Source organism: Nestor notabilis, unplaced genomic scaffold (genome assembly GCF_000696875.1).
Source record: "Nestor notabilis isolate BGI_N333 unplaced genomic scaffold, ASM69687v1 scaffold25579, whole genome shotgun sequence".
Taxonomy (NCBI): Eukaryota; Metazoa; Chordata; class Aves; order Psittaciformes; family Psittacidae; genus Nestor; species Nestor notabilis.
The window spans coordinates 13,236-26,470 of record NW_009943603.1 but is presented as its reverse complement, the minus strand read 5'-3'; positions in this window follow the sequence as shown (position 1 = coordinate 26,470).

The window sequence follows — 13,235 nt, the reverse complement described above, 5'->3', positions numbered from 1 at the left end:
CACAAAGCAGAGTTATAGGGTCAAATTGGCTCTTTGCAGGATTAAGATGTGCCTCACTAGGAAAAAGTAGCTTCCATCAGTGCTATCCACACACTAATAAGCAGTTTTATGTACTTACCAACCTCTTCAAGTCTTACCAAATTAGAATTCCTTTGTTTAATGACCAGCCATGTCTCAACAGTTGACAGCACCTTCATTTCCTTCTATCATATTTCTTGAAGGAAAAAAGTGTCAAGGGAAGAGTAAGAATGTCTGTCACTTGAAAATTAAACATCTTGGCCCTGCTGATGTTCACCTTCAGTAAATTCCTTCAGTCCACCCAAGCACATGTATTGCAGGAGACTGCAACACCATGGCAATGAGAAGTTTCATTCATTTTCTCCCAAGTGTCCCCTCTGCACCACAGTCAAGCAGCATCAACAGCACGGGAGCTACAGACACGTACAGAGTGATGCAAAGGCCTTGATTTGAGAAGTGCATCAAGCTGAAAAGAAAAACATCATTTTTCCTGCGGCATTAGAGACGGATGCTCTATAAATACAGGCGGCGAGTACTCACTTCAATGTAAGCAAGAATCCAGGAGTGCTGCCTGCAGGCTAAACCAGGAATGAACCTCCAGTTGCTTTTGTAGGCAACGTGTGGCATTTTCAAGGAAGATTACTCCATATAAACAGAAGAAATCAGGATTTACAGTTCCTAGTTCTACTTTTGCATCTCACAGAATTACTTTAAACAAGCCTCCTTAACTTCCCCCTCTGCTTCAGCTTGGCGAGCTCAAAAACACTGAATGCAAAGTGTTACACAAATGTACCATAGTCCCAGTCGATCACTGGCTTTAGAATATTTCATCATAAAGTGCAACTTGGTTTTGCTGAAGATTTTTATCCAAAGAGACAATAATCCAGAAACTGTGCTGAATAGGTTCCTCTCTATAGACGTTAGAAAGCCTTAGTTATGCACATAATTGACTATGAGTAATTCAAACTTTGAAGCGATTTTCAATAAGAAAATATGGTACTGAATAAAGAACAAACAAACACACTTCAAATTTATTCTTCTAGGGTTTGCTTTTTTTCCCCTGCACTACTCCAGATTAGGTTTTGCATTCCTGTTGGAATCCCTCCTCTGATGGGAAGCCATAGCATAATTATTCCCTTTATGAAACCACCAAGCTTTATCTTAAAACCAGTTGAGATTTCTTCTTTCCACAGCTCCAACAGGAAGTTGTTTCAAAACTTCATTATATCAACTATTACAGATGACTGTCTTTTGTTCATCAATTTGTCTATAACCAGTGACATGGATAAATACATCTTTCTTTGCACCACCACTCCCCTTCTGTTTGGGCAGAATGTTCCCTTTTCTTTATTTCCTCTTCTCAGAGGATTTTGTAACAGGATTCCCTGGACTACTTCATCTAGATCTTATGATACCAAAGGTCCCCTGCAATCCTTTATGTAATTAGTCCCTCAGGTTCCATTTCCTTGCCCAAATTCCTAACGTTAATACATAGATATTGCTGGGTAATCACTTTCCCCTGACCTTAGCCAGAACCTAGCCAGGTTATGCACTGTACTCTTTCTATATAGCCTAGTGTTTTATTCTTAATGGTTTAAACACCCATTCTTCACTCTCTATTACCACCCATACTATAACAAGTACTTAAAGCAGCACTAGTGGTGCAGCCAAATAAATTATATTCATTGTATCCTTTCTGGAAGTACCTATGGATGCTAGTTTGAAATGGCACTATGCTACTCTCCCTGAAAAGGAGGAGAACTGCCCAACAGCAAAGATGAGAGAATCTCTTTCATTAGTGAATTACCATTCCTTAAAGACATGATACTGAAAGGCCCCTCCAAGGCAGTAAGGTACTGTACACAAGTGAGCAGAAAACACATACAGGTATATGAAGCAGAAGTGTGCAACAGTAACAAATATATAATGATTGACCAAACAATTTTCCAGATTATATTTGGAGCAACTAATTTTAATTGCAAGAAACAAGAAGTATTATATGAAGGCATTAGAATACTGCTCACCTGTTTATTTCAAAACTAAGATGCTGATGTGAAGGTTTTTCAGTGGCACTTTTGCTTTGGTAAAGACTGAAAGAACAAACCACAAGCAAACAGCCTCCTCTAATGAAAGATGCTGCTATTTCAGAACAAGCCTCATGGAGAAAAAGTAGACTGAAGACACAGCAGCTCTCTGCCCAGTGTTTGAAGACACTTGTAGTGCTAAAATTAATGACATTATTTAGTTGTTTTACTAACCTGTTTTTACACTGGTTCTGAAAATACCAGTGTTTTCCCAGGTGTGCTGCCCTTTTTAAAGGCTTTATCATTATTAGCTTGTTACACCCCAGTGATTCAAAGCCCTAACTTTCTGTTCCTGTCATATTTACTGTTTTATAATCTTTAAAAGAAAAAGAAAAGAAAGCCTATAGAAGCCTATAAAATACTATTTACTCAAGAGGTGAATGGTTTCTTTCAAGCAGCCGCTACCCATCTTGCACACAAAGGAGAATGACAAATGTAAGAAACTTTGCCACAGTTCTTCTGGAAAAGGCAGCCTTTCTGTGAACAGTAACTACCTCCAGTGTCACTTCCTATGGGAATAAGAAAAATCTTTGATTACCTTTTTGCTTTCCCTAAGAAGAAGGGACAGTGCATGTGCCAGTGGCTATATCATGCATCAGTATAACAACATGGTACAGCACTGAAGCCCGTGCACTTGATTTCAGACTTAACCAACTATGACATGAAACAGCAAATAAAACCAACAAATTACATGGAGGGGAAAAAAGTTGAAAGATTGATATTCCAATCTTACAGGTAATGTGCTAACACATCAGGAAGAGGAAAGATCACAGGGGATCTTTTCCCAACCATACAGATAGCTACTCGGCACTAATAGCAAAAAAACTCCAGCAAACAAGTTGCCATCTAGACAGCATTTTCCTGTGAGGTTTAGTCTGCAGCACAGGGGATACAGACAGTACCTGTGGACATACCACCACTAGAGTTCCCAGGCAAGTTACTCCTGCGATACACACCATCCCTACTATGTGCTGCGAGGTGAGGAGCACCAGCCTGTAGTTACTACTTCCTATCCTTACATAAGTCTGCAAGACAGGCAAGCTGCAGAGCCACGAGATTGACACTATTTCTATGGCCAGATGCCCCATCACTCTTCTGAACTCAGTGAAGACCAAGACAACTTTGGACACTGGAAGTACGAAGCTGAACCCTCAGTGCATAAATGTTCACCTCATTATTCATCAATATTCATAATTTTTTATTCAAGCTCTTCACACAGGCTGGATACAAACACCTCCTCTTTACCTGTGATCCCGCTGTCCTGCCCACCACTGAAAAACAGTTTAACTCCAGACTCCCTCACAACAGATTTGTTTTTAATGCATGTTAATGCTATAAGATTAACAGGGGCAAGGTAAAGCACTTAATTCCTCTAAATTTCAGCTTCATTATGTGTGCAAAAGGAGCAACCAGGTATGTAATGAGGTAGAAATACATATGGGTGAGATAAAATGCAATACAATTAGGGGAAGAAAGTGCTCCTTGTACAGTTATGTGGGTTGCCAAAGTGAGACCAGTTTCATTTTTTGTTCCTTTAGAGCCATTAACTTCTTCCCCAGCAGGTACCACATTGAGCTTTGCTGAGTTTAACCACCATACTCCAGAAGAATTCTCTTTTTTAACACACTGATGTGGTGCTATTATTCCTCACCAAGCATATACCTGATCCCATAAGGATACCAGTCTATTTGAATTCTTAACACAGAGAAGCCACTGGCTGAACCAAGTTAAAGACACAAGCTCTAGGAAGTCTTAATCTCAACAATAAATATCAATCAAGACACAAACAGAAAACTTATGGTAATATCCGACAGCCAAGTTTGAAGTGGTAAATCACTGATGCACCAGGTAGCACATGAGTTGATCACTGAGAGCTCAGTGTTGGTTTAATATTACACACTGAAACACCAGCAAGACGTTGAAGTTTTAACCATCCTAGCAAAAAGCACAAGCTAAACCAAGATAACGGGCCAACCAAGTACAAGAACAGCCACAGCACAGGCAGCGCTTTTTGACTCCAGTGTAGGCAGAGACCGGCCATGTTTCAGAAAGGAAAGCTGGAACCCAGGGGCACAAAGAGCTCCTTGAGGAGGGAAGAGCTGCCACCCACCAGCCATGTGCAGGTCCCTTCACAGGAGCTCGAGACCATCATTTCTAACTGCAAACCACTGAGAGCCACAGACAGAAGGTTCTATCAAAACAGTGTTGCTCGATTAGTAATAAATTAGAAGTTAAACACTTGCCAGATCTGAGGATTTAGATGAGGAACATGGAATTATTTTATCAAAAAAAATTCTTTATTCCACACATGAAGATTCTCAAGTTCCGGACACTTGGAATCATGCTCCTACAGTTTTGTCTTTAAGTAGTAAACAAAAGATGATTGTGACGGGCTAAAGTAGGTTTACTTTCCTGGTGTTCCTCGGAAAGGATATCTTGCATGATTGATCAGAGCTTTGTTCAATTCTCAAAGCAATTTACTAGAATGGAGAACGCAACGTTTGGTAGAGCAAGTTGTTCAGTCCTGGATGATTACTTCTTATTCCAAAACAATTACAATAAAGGGAAAATGGGTTATGTTCCTGTAAAAATATGACTCCTTCCAAATAGCAGCAGAGAAACACATGGGTACAAAATCACAGCCACAGAACCCACTAAAGAAAACAGACTAAGTCTGTTATGGCCAAGAAATGCCTAATTAAAACTCATTGAGTTCTTCATTTTTAGTATTTTTTTAAAAGGGCTATATAAAGTAGGATATATGTCCTATGGTAATAGGAAATATGCTTTTTTCCCCTATTCTGTGTTGTTAGCTTCAGGTACATGCAGGTTTGAAGTAGCTGGTGCAATTCTGAACCACAATATGAGCAGTGCAAGGGTATTGCCTGGGCCTATGCCTCTGGTTGATTATCAGATCAAAGACAATGAAAAGCCATTGCTTTTCACTGCACTTGTTCCACTGACAAAGGACGTCTCCCCAGGTCTGGAAATAGGGACTTCTTAATTGAAAAGCTGTGGGTTGTGCTCCTCATACCACTACAAACCGAGGAAGGAAACCAGCCTCAATTTTCAGAGGTTTCTGCAACTGTAAATGAAGCCTATGTGGAAAATTGAGACTTCATCAGCTTCTGTCTGAGGAAGGAAAGCGAAGGATAAAATCATTTCAGTCTCTGATAAGGTTATTGCATGAAATGAAATACAATAAAAATCATTAAGCAGTCTGAGAAAATGTGAAAAGACACAGAGAGGTTTGAACTCAAGATTTTCATTCAGCCAAAGAGTCAGCAGACTTTTCATCTTTACAAAAACAGCTTGTTTTGAATACTTACTAAATCAACAGAACATCATAAATACATGATGAAGTCACATTATCAATGCCTAAATCCTGTTCTGCATTACAGGTGCTTGATGCAACCCCTGAGCCCCCCATACCCCTAACACATGTGTCTGGAGAATCCTTATCTACATAGAACAACACAGGGAAAGCGTGACTTGGAAAAAACCCCAACAGTCTGTGATGCTTATGGATTTATAAGGATCAAGGAAAACTAGAGATTAACCTGTGTGTGAGTCTGTCATTGAATCCTAAGGATGGATTCCAGCACTCCCAAGTATTTGCTAACACTAGGTTCCTTCAGTGCAAGGTGTTCATACATGGCAGCAGGATTACAAACAAGCTTGTGGAGGGGTACATTGAATTTGCCCCTTTTCACAGAGTTCTGTAAACAGTCTCTTCAACAGCGCTTGCAGCAATCACCCACACCTGTGGCTTCACCCCATCAAAATGCCTCACCTCAAGCGACTGGACTTACAGCATTTGAGCCCACAGGGCACTGGCTGTTCTCAAGGCTTCATAAAGATACTGAATGTTTGCAAAAACCACTTTACTGAAAGACAAAGCGCCACATTCTTTAACCTCCGCAGCGCACAGACGTAAATGACAACAAAGCACAAAGGAAAGTACGACAAAGTACAAGACAGACAGAAAAGGAGCAAACTCTGAGGATAAATGGATATTGTAACATCTGCGTTCCTCTCACATTTACATCTCTGGGCAAAGACTGCCAGCAAGGCAGCTAATTAGTGCTAAATCTGGTGAGCATCTTTTGGATGATGAGTATACCTGTCTGCTAAAGAACAAAATGAGGCGCATTTTGCAGACTGGAATGAGCAGCCATTAGGTAGTGATTATCTTCTGTCTCCCAACTACAAACTATCTCAGGGATCTAAAAGTATTTGGAGTCCTTTCCTTACCTCTTGAACTAGCTCTAGACTATCTGTCCTTCCTCAGCACATCCAGTCCAGCAACAAACTCAAGCTTTGCAAGTCAGGAGAAGCTGCAGACCAGTACTTGTAGAAACATTCCAGCTTTACAGTAGTTTTCTTTCTCGACCAGATATATCTATATATAAATTAATGAGGTGTCATTGAAGTGCTGCTAGTTGAATATTAAAATAAAACATCTGCTTTCACTGCCCATTTGTACTGAGGAGCACATTGTAATGTCAGGTTACTGTAGTTTATATGCTAGCCATGTACAAAAACAATTACTTTCAAATGAAGCTGACATCATTTGCCCTCCTGTACTGGAGCTGTTCATCAGATGTCTTACCTCTGCCATGTATCACTTGATTCTCTCTGAATTAATCTGCTAGGTCATGGAAGCTGCTCATTTGAAATTTTTAGAAAATTGTTACTTTTTTTTAACCCTCTTCCATACTCTTCAAATGACTTTAGAGTCTCACTCACAGCTAAACAGCAGAATAGATTAATTTAGCACCTCAGAATGAAAAACAATGCTGGAGAAACTGGGTTTACTTTAGCAAAAATATAACCTTGCAAACCTTTCTAAGGCAGACATCCTTTTGCTTTGTGCTTGCCTACTGCCTACAGCAAAGGGAGCCTGGTCTATGGCTGGACTTGCAGATGCCATCTTAACACACAGTGAAAATAGACAGGCTTTAATTGGGAGAAGCTGGAAACGGATTTATGTGTATGTGCATACAAACAAGATGAGCCCCAGGTAAAACAGAAGGCAGAACAAAAGAGAAAAAGAAGAAATCCAGTGTCTTGAACACCCTCCTTCTCCCAGCTGCACTGAGTGGTCATACTGAGGTCTCCCCCACGTAACCCAAATGTACATCACTCCTGCTCTCCCCCATCAATGTCCCCATTAAAAACCCGAATTTTGCTTGAGCACTGGAAAACCTGGGGACAGCCCCAGTAAATGTGTGCAGGTCTGGACTGCTTTTAGGATTTAAAACCACTCACACTTCTGTGCCATCACTAAACCAGCTGCAAAGAGCCATTACAGCAGTGTGTTTAGGGGGAGAGACTGTTAAGGCTTTTTCCCCCTTACCTGTAGCAGTGCATGAGGTTATTAAAGATTTACTTCAAGCTCCAGTCCCTGGTTACAATTAACATCCTGAGCTGTAGGAGCTTTTCAAAAGCTATAAATTTTACCTAAGATGCAGCAACTTAGTCTTTGCCTCTATCCCGCTTGGGCTTGTTATATTAAAAAGAAAGTGAGGTTGGAAAGAAAAAATGCAGGGGGAAAAACGTAGAATTTATCATGATGAAGAGGAGTTAACCCTGCAAATGAGTTTTCTCCAGCAGGAATGGCAGAGCCAGCACCCCTTGGCAGGGCTGCCAGATGAGGGAAACCCAATCCTGCAGGGAGCTGTGGATGGGGACAGCACACACGATCATAACCAAGCGCAATGACAGGGATGGAATGTCAAAGGAGGGTCCTGTAGAGCCTCACCAGCTGTCCCACTCCTGCGTGCTCTTACACTGATCAGAAAAGCTGCGTCACGGCAGAAACTCTGCCACATGGCCCAATAACTACTTCTTTCCCCTTTTCTTTAATCCATGTTTTCATTCAGTTGGAGAAAGATTTACCAGACTAAGAATCCTTCTGCCCGAGCAGAGAAAGGGGGAGGAAAAAGAAGAAAATAAATATCCCATACCAGAGCTGTGTGGTTTTACATACTATTAGACAAGAAGAACATATGAAAGATTTAAATTTGGATCTGAACTTTGAAGAGCATCCTGTTTCCCTGGGTAGCAGAGTTCAGCCAAGAGAATGCTCATCCACGCCAACTACCCTGCATATGGTTCTTCTGAGTAAGAGCACCAGGAGGCTCTTTATAGAGCTTGATGTCGCCCCCCTGAAATTTTCGAAGACATTTACACATAAAAACATGAAGCTGCTTTTCAGAGCTTGTACAGGTTTTTTTCTGACCAAATAAGAGGCCTTTTTTCATGCTTACAAATCATCCATTGCTCTTCTAGCTTTAGAGGGACTATATTAGCAAAAACAGTGCCAAACAGGTTACCTTGAAGTGTACCCAGGTATCGGTGACAAATCTGTTCAGCAGCTCATCATTGCCTTTGTAAGGCTCAACCCCAGAACAACCCCCTCCATCCCTGGACTGGCAAGGGGTGGTGGCAAGCAGCATTAGGCAGCTTTGTCAGCATAATTCATGGAGACGTATCTAAGAGAGCTAAGAATCACTACGTGGCAAGACCTTACAGTGATTTTACACACACCAACAGCAATTGAATGGCTTTATAGGCAGAAAGTAGAACACAATAACCTGTGAGAAGGAAACATGAGTGATGCACCTCTGCCCCAACGTGAGCTGCTGCTGCACTGCTGCCTCCCTCCATCCCACCAAAGGATCCCTGCCAGTTTTCAACAGCACATTGCAAAGCACACTGCAGACCAGGCTACAGGTCCTTCAGGAGAACTGTCTGGATATGGAAGCACCGGAGTGAACATGTTTAGCAATATAAAGGTCACTGGCACAGATAACCTCAAAGCAGAACTAATCAAGATACTGCATTTTAGGGGCTGATTTAAGTTAACATTCAGTGTTGAGGGTCCATGAATTTCCTAGTCAGAACAATATATTAACATTCGTTTGTTCTTTTGCAAGCACAGATTAACGATGAACAAACATATTTCAGCAGATGATACTGTGGAAAACTAATCAGGCAGAGGGGAGGTGATAAAGGAGCACAGCAGCTGCTCCCTCCTCTGTAAACTGGCAATCCACAGCATCTTAGTGAATCAAACCCACCAGCAAAGAGGTAGGAATTAGGGAAAAGACCACAAAACAGGTAAGCAGTCTCCTGTCCTGGCAGTAATTCCTTTCAGCCTACAACCCCACAGCTTTCCTGCTATAAATCTGTGAATGCAAACAGATCTCCCAGGAAAAGGATCCTGCCTTAATCCATCCCTGAGCAGAAAGCTTCTGTAATGATAGTAGTAATACTGCACTATAGATAACTCATCACATTTAGATTAACTGATTTATCCCTAGGGCTTTCAAGCAAACCCCTTAAATTCCCTTAGAGAACACCCTTCTCCAGAACTCAGTTATTAACAAAATAATAAAACTAAAAGATCCAGAGAAGCAACTTGTCAGAGCTGTTACCTGGAGCTTCAGCTCCAAGCTGCACCAAAACAATTCACCAGCATTGCACAGCAGACAAACAGGCACTTCAAGCTCTAGGACTAGGACTCAGAAAAGCTTTATATCATAAGAAAACTCTTACCTGCCTCCCCAAACTCAGCCACATTTTGACCTGAGATGGATTTGTCTGTGCAGAAGCCTCCAGCTCCAATCTGAGCCTGCTCAAGCAGAGCTTCCTGCTCAGAGCTGCCCCATCACACCCCTCTCGACACAGGTGTGTCCACTTAACCTGATAACCCATCAGCATTAACGAGGCCAACCCATCCTTCTGCTTGGCACAAACCCTTTTGCGTAGATGGTTCCAGAATACTTTGAATGGTCACAGTTATTACTACAAATAAGAGAGTTTTTGCCCAGTATGGTGAAAAATCTGATACTGTAATTAAAAACTGATTAAAAATGGAGAAATATATATCTGCTCCACCTGAATTCTGTGGGAACAAGACCCAGCCTCGTGATCCTGAAAGGTTTTTCCTCTTTTTGAAAGGGATTGCTGAATCTATGTTTCATCTGCAAGGCTTGGAGGTGAATGATTGATATTAAGTTGGTCTTAAGTGTTTAACCCCATGATTACTCCACCCAGCGAGAGCAGGAGGAGAAGGAATGGACCAGGGACCTCTGTAACAACACACGATAACAAGTTTCTCCTCCTGACTCCAGCCAGAGCAAAGGTGTTCAGCATCTCAAAAATCAGGGGGTTCTGCAGTCTAAAACCTTGACCCAATAAACCTTCATCCAGCCAGAAACAGCTGACATGAAACACAGAACTCCTGAAATACTTTAAAACTGCCACATGACATTGTTTGATGGAAAGTAAGTATATACCTCTGAGTTCTTTAGAGTGATCTTGCTTCTGCTACAACACACTTTATGCTCTAGCTATTAATGCTATGATACCACTCTATGCAGGGACTAGCATTTGACATTTATGAAGTCTTCAGTAATTTTACCTAATAAAGTTAATGAAGTATACATTACTAGCTAGAGTATATAAATCTCTTCTCTCTTATCACCACAATATAGATGTACATAAAATCATTACCATAAAATTTACTAAACTCACTTAAATTTTGCAAGTTTTCTTCCCTAGCTCTTCTTACTACACTGATCTCTGGTCACTTACATAGCAAAACCTATCTGTAAGTGACACCACCATGTGCTTCCCAGGAACACGTGCTCTGGCTCTGTCCTTGACAGCAAAGGATCATTTGCTATCAAAACGCAGGAAAACTATAAGGGGAGAAAACTAATGAAGCAATGACATCCTCATCAGGAACATAATCTAACTGTGAAGAAGCCCCATTAAAAACACTGGCTAACTTTGCACAGTTATGAGTGTTAACAGCAATTATGTGCCTCATATTTTTACATTAAGAGCACTGGCTGAGCCAGAGACTTGCTGCAATCTTTTTAACAGGGTCTTTTCTGAGTCTGCCTGAAAGCAAGAAAGAGGTTCCCAAAGGGCTGATTGAAGGAAAGGCAGAAAAACTTAGAAGAAAAAGAGCAACTTGTGAATTTTGGGACTCCCTAAAGCATTAGGATAGAGCAGCCAGAGGCCTCATGGTTTTTACTGAAGCAATAAACTGGACTGACACCCAAAACCACACCTGTAATTCCATCTTTCTATCAGTCATTAGCCAGACTGCTAAAATACTGGTTACCAGAGACACCTAGTGCCTATAAACCTTGCATTGTCTAAACAGTAGAAGAAAAATGGGCATTCCCCCTCCTTAAGCATCTTCCACATAGAGCTTCTGCCTTGAAGTACAACGTATCTACCGCCCTCCTTACTCAGAAAAGCATCCAAATAATATCCTGTTGCATCCAACCAGGATAACAAAAGCAATTACATGGCAAGAGCAAAGGCTGCTTGTACCTGCTCTCAGCATGCAAGGAGCACTCAGCCAGGCTGCCACTGACCACCCGAGCCATGGTCAGACACAGAGGGCAGGGGTTCCTCTTCTTGCAGAGCCCTCCAGCAGAAACATGTTAATTACTGTAGTTAAAAATGAATAAAATCATCCAGAGCTGGGAAGTGGGATACCAGAGGCTTGACCTGTTCATTAATTTAATCCAACGTGCTTCACCTTCATTTGTTCTTGGCACTGTTTTGCATAGGCACACACAGGTTTTCTGAGCTAAAAACATGTCTGAAAATGTTGGATTTACTCTATGCAACTAAAATACCAAATCAGCTAAGCCCACTTCAGAGATTCATATCCTTTTGGAGCTCAAACACCCACTCATTTATAATTCTATTTGGAAAATCTTACATGGTACTCAGATTTTCTGCCTCTGGGGGGAATCAGCATATGGCAAAGGCAGTAGTAAAGCATTAAAAGCATTCAAGTGAAGTTCTGTTCCACTGTTTTAATTGCTTTGAGGTGAAGACATGATTTGCTGGAGGATATATTTAAACAAATCAGTGAGCTACTGTGGCTATAGTAATTTGAAAGGCCCAAAAATGCAGCTTCCAGAGCCGTCTCAGCTTCTTCCTGGATAGAGCTAGGAGTGTACTGAATGCACTGCACGATTCTGCGTGTCTCATAATGAGGCATGTTTACTAAAGACATCCCGAGTTCAGATAAGCAAAATAGCATTAAGAAATTGTGTCAGCAATAGATGCAGCACTAACCGCATGGTTCTGAACACTCTGTTTCAATTTGTCATTCAGGCCTTGTGCAGTGCACAGAGGTAGCCTGCAGAAATCATCACAGATTAAAACTCCCATTGACTGTTTCTTCTGGACTTTTTGCTAACTGCTGGGTAATCCTTCTGCTGTTAAGTATGTCATGGCCCTTTATTATCAGACCTACTCCCCACATCACTGGAACTCACTTCATTGACAAGAAACCAGGCAGCTAATGTAAAACATAGTCTCCTCTAGGCTTTGTGTAAAAATCTACTTTTCAGAGAATGGAGAAGTTTATTCCATCTCTTAAAGGCTTTATTTCAAGTCCCTCATACTGAGTGAAGACAGATGATCACAAAGCATTCAGGACTGTAGACAAAAGTTGCAGTGGAAAAGCAGCTCCAGCATTATTTTCTGCAACAATCTCAATTTTTGTAAAAGGAAGATCTTCACAGAAACTTGCCAGAGCTGACAGATTTAGTTAGAAATACCGATACAAATGTCAGCTCCCACAGAACTAGCATTCTTCACAACAATCTAAATACCACATTCATCAGCAGAGCCACTTTTAAGTATCTGGGGAAGGAGAACAGAATGGAGAATGAATGAAACACCTTAAGCATCATTCAAGAACTACAAGCTAGTAACAAAGGAAACAGCAGGTCTGCATGCAAGAACCGAACAAGGCATGGTCTTCAATGAGACAAGCTGATCTAGTGTTTAAAAGAAGCGAGATGAAGAAACTAAGCTGAAATTCCCTGTTCTGACTCAGTATGTAACTCATTTCACCTCTGTGCCTCTTTCCCTCCACCCATGAGATGAGCATGACTTCTTGCCTTAATAAAGCCCTTCTGGATCTTCAGACTGAAGGGGCTGCAGGTACCAATGACGACAGTCAGAGAATACATGAAGAGTTTTCCACAGCTTTGCCTTGCTGGGCTTTAGGACACTGATTTATGTAGCACCTTCACTGTAAGACTATCAAGTGGACATTGTACCTGCTGCAAGTACAAACTGCTA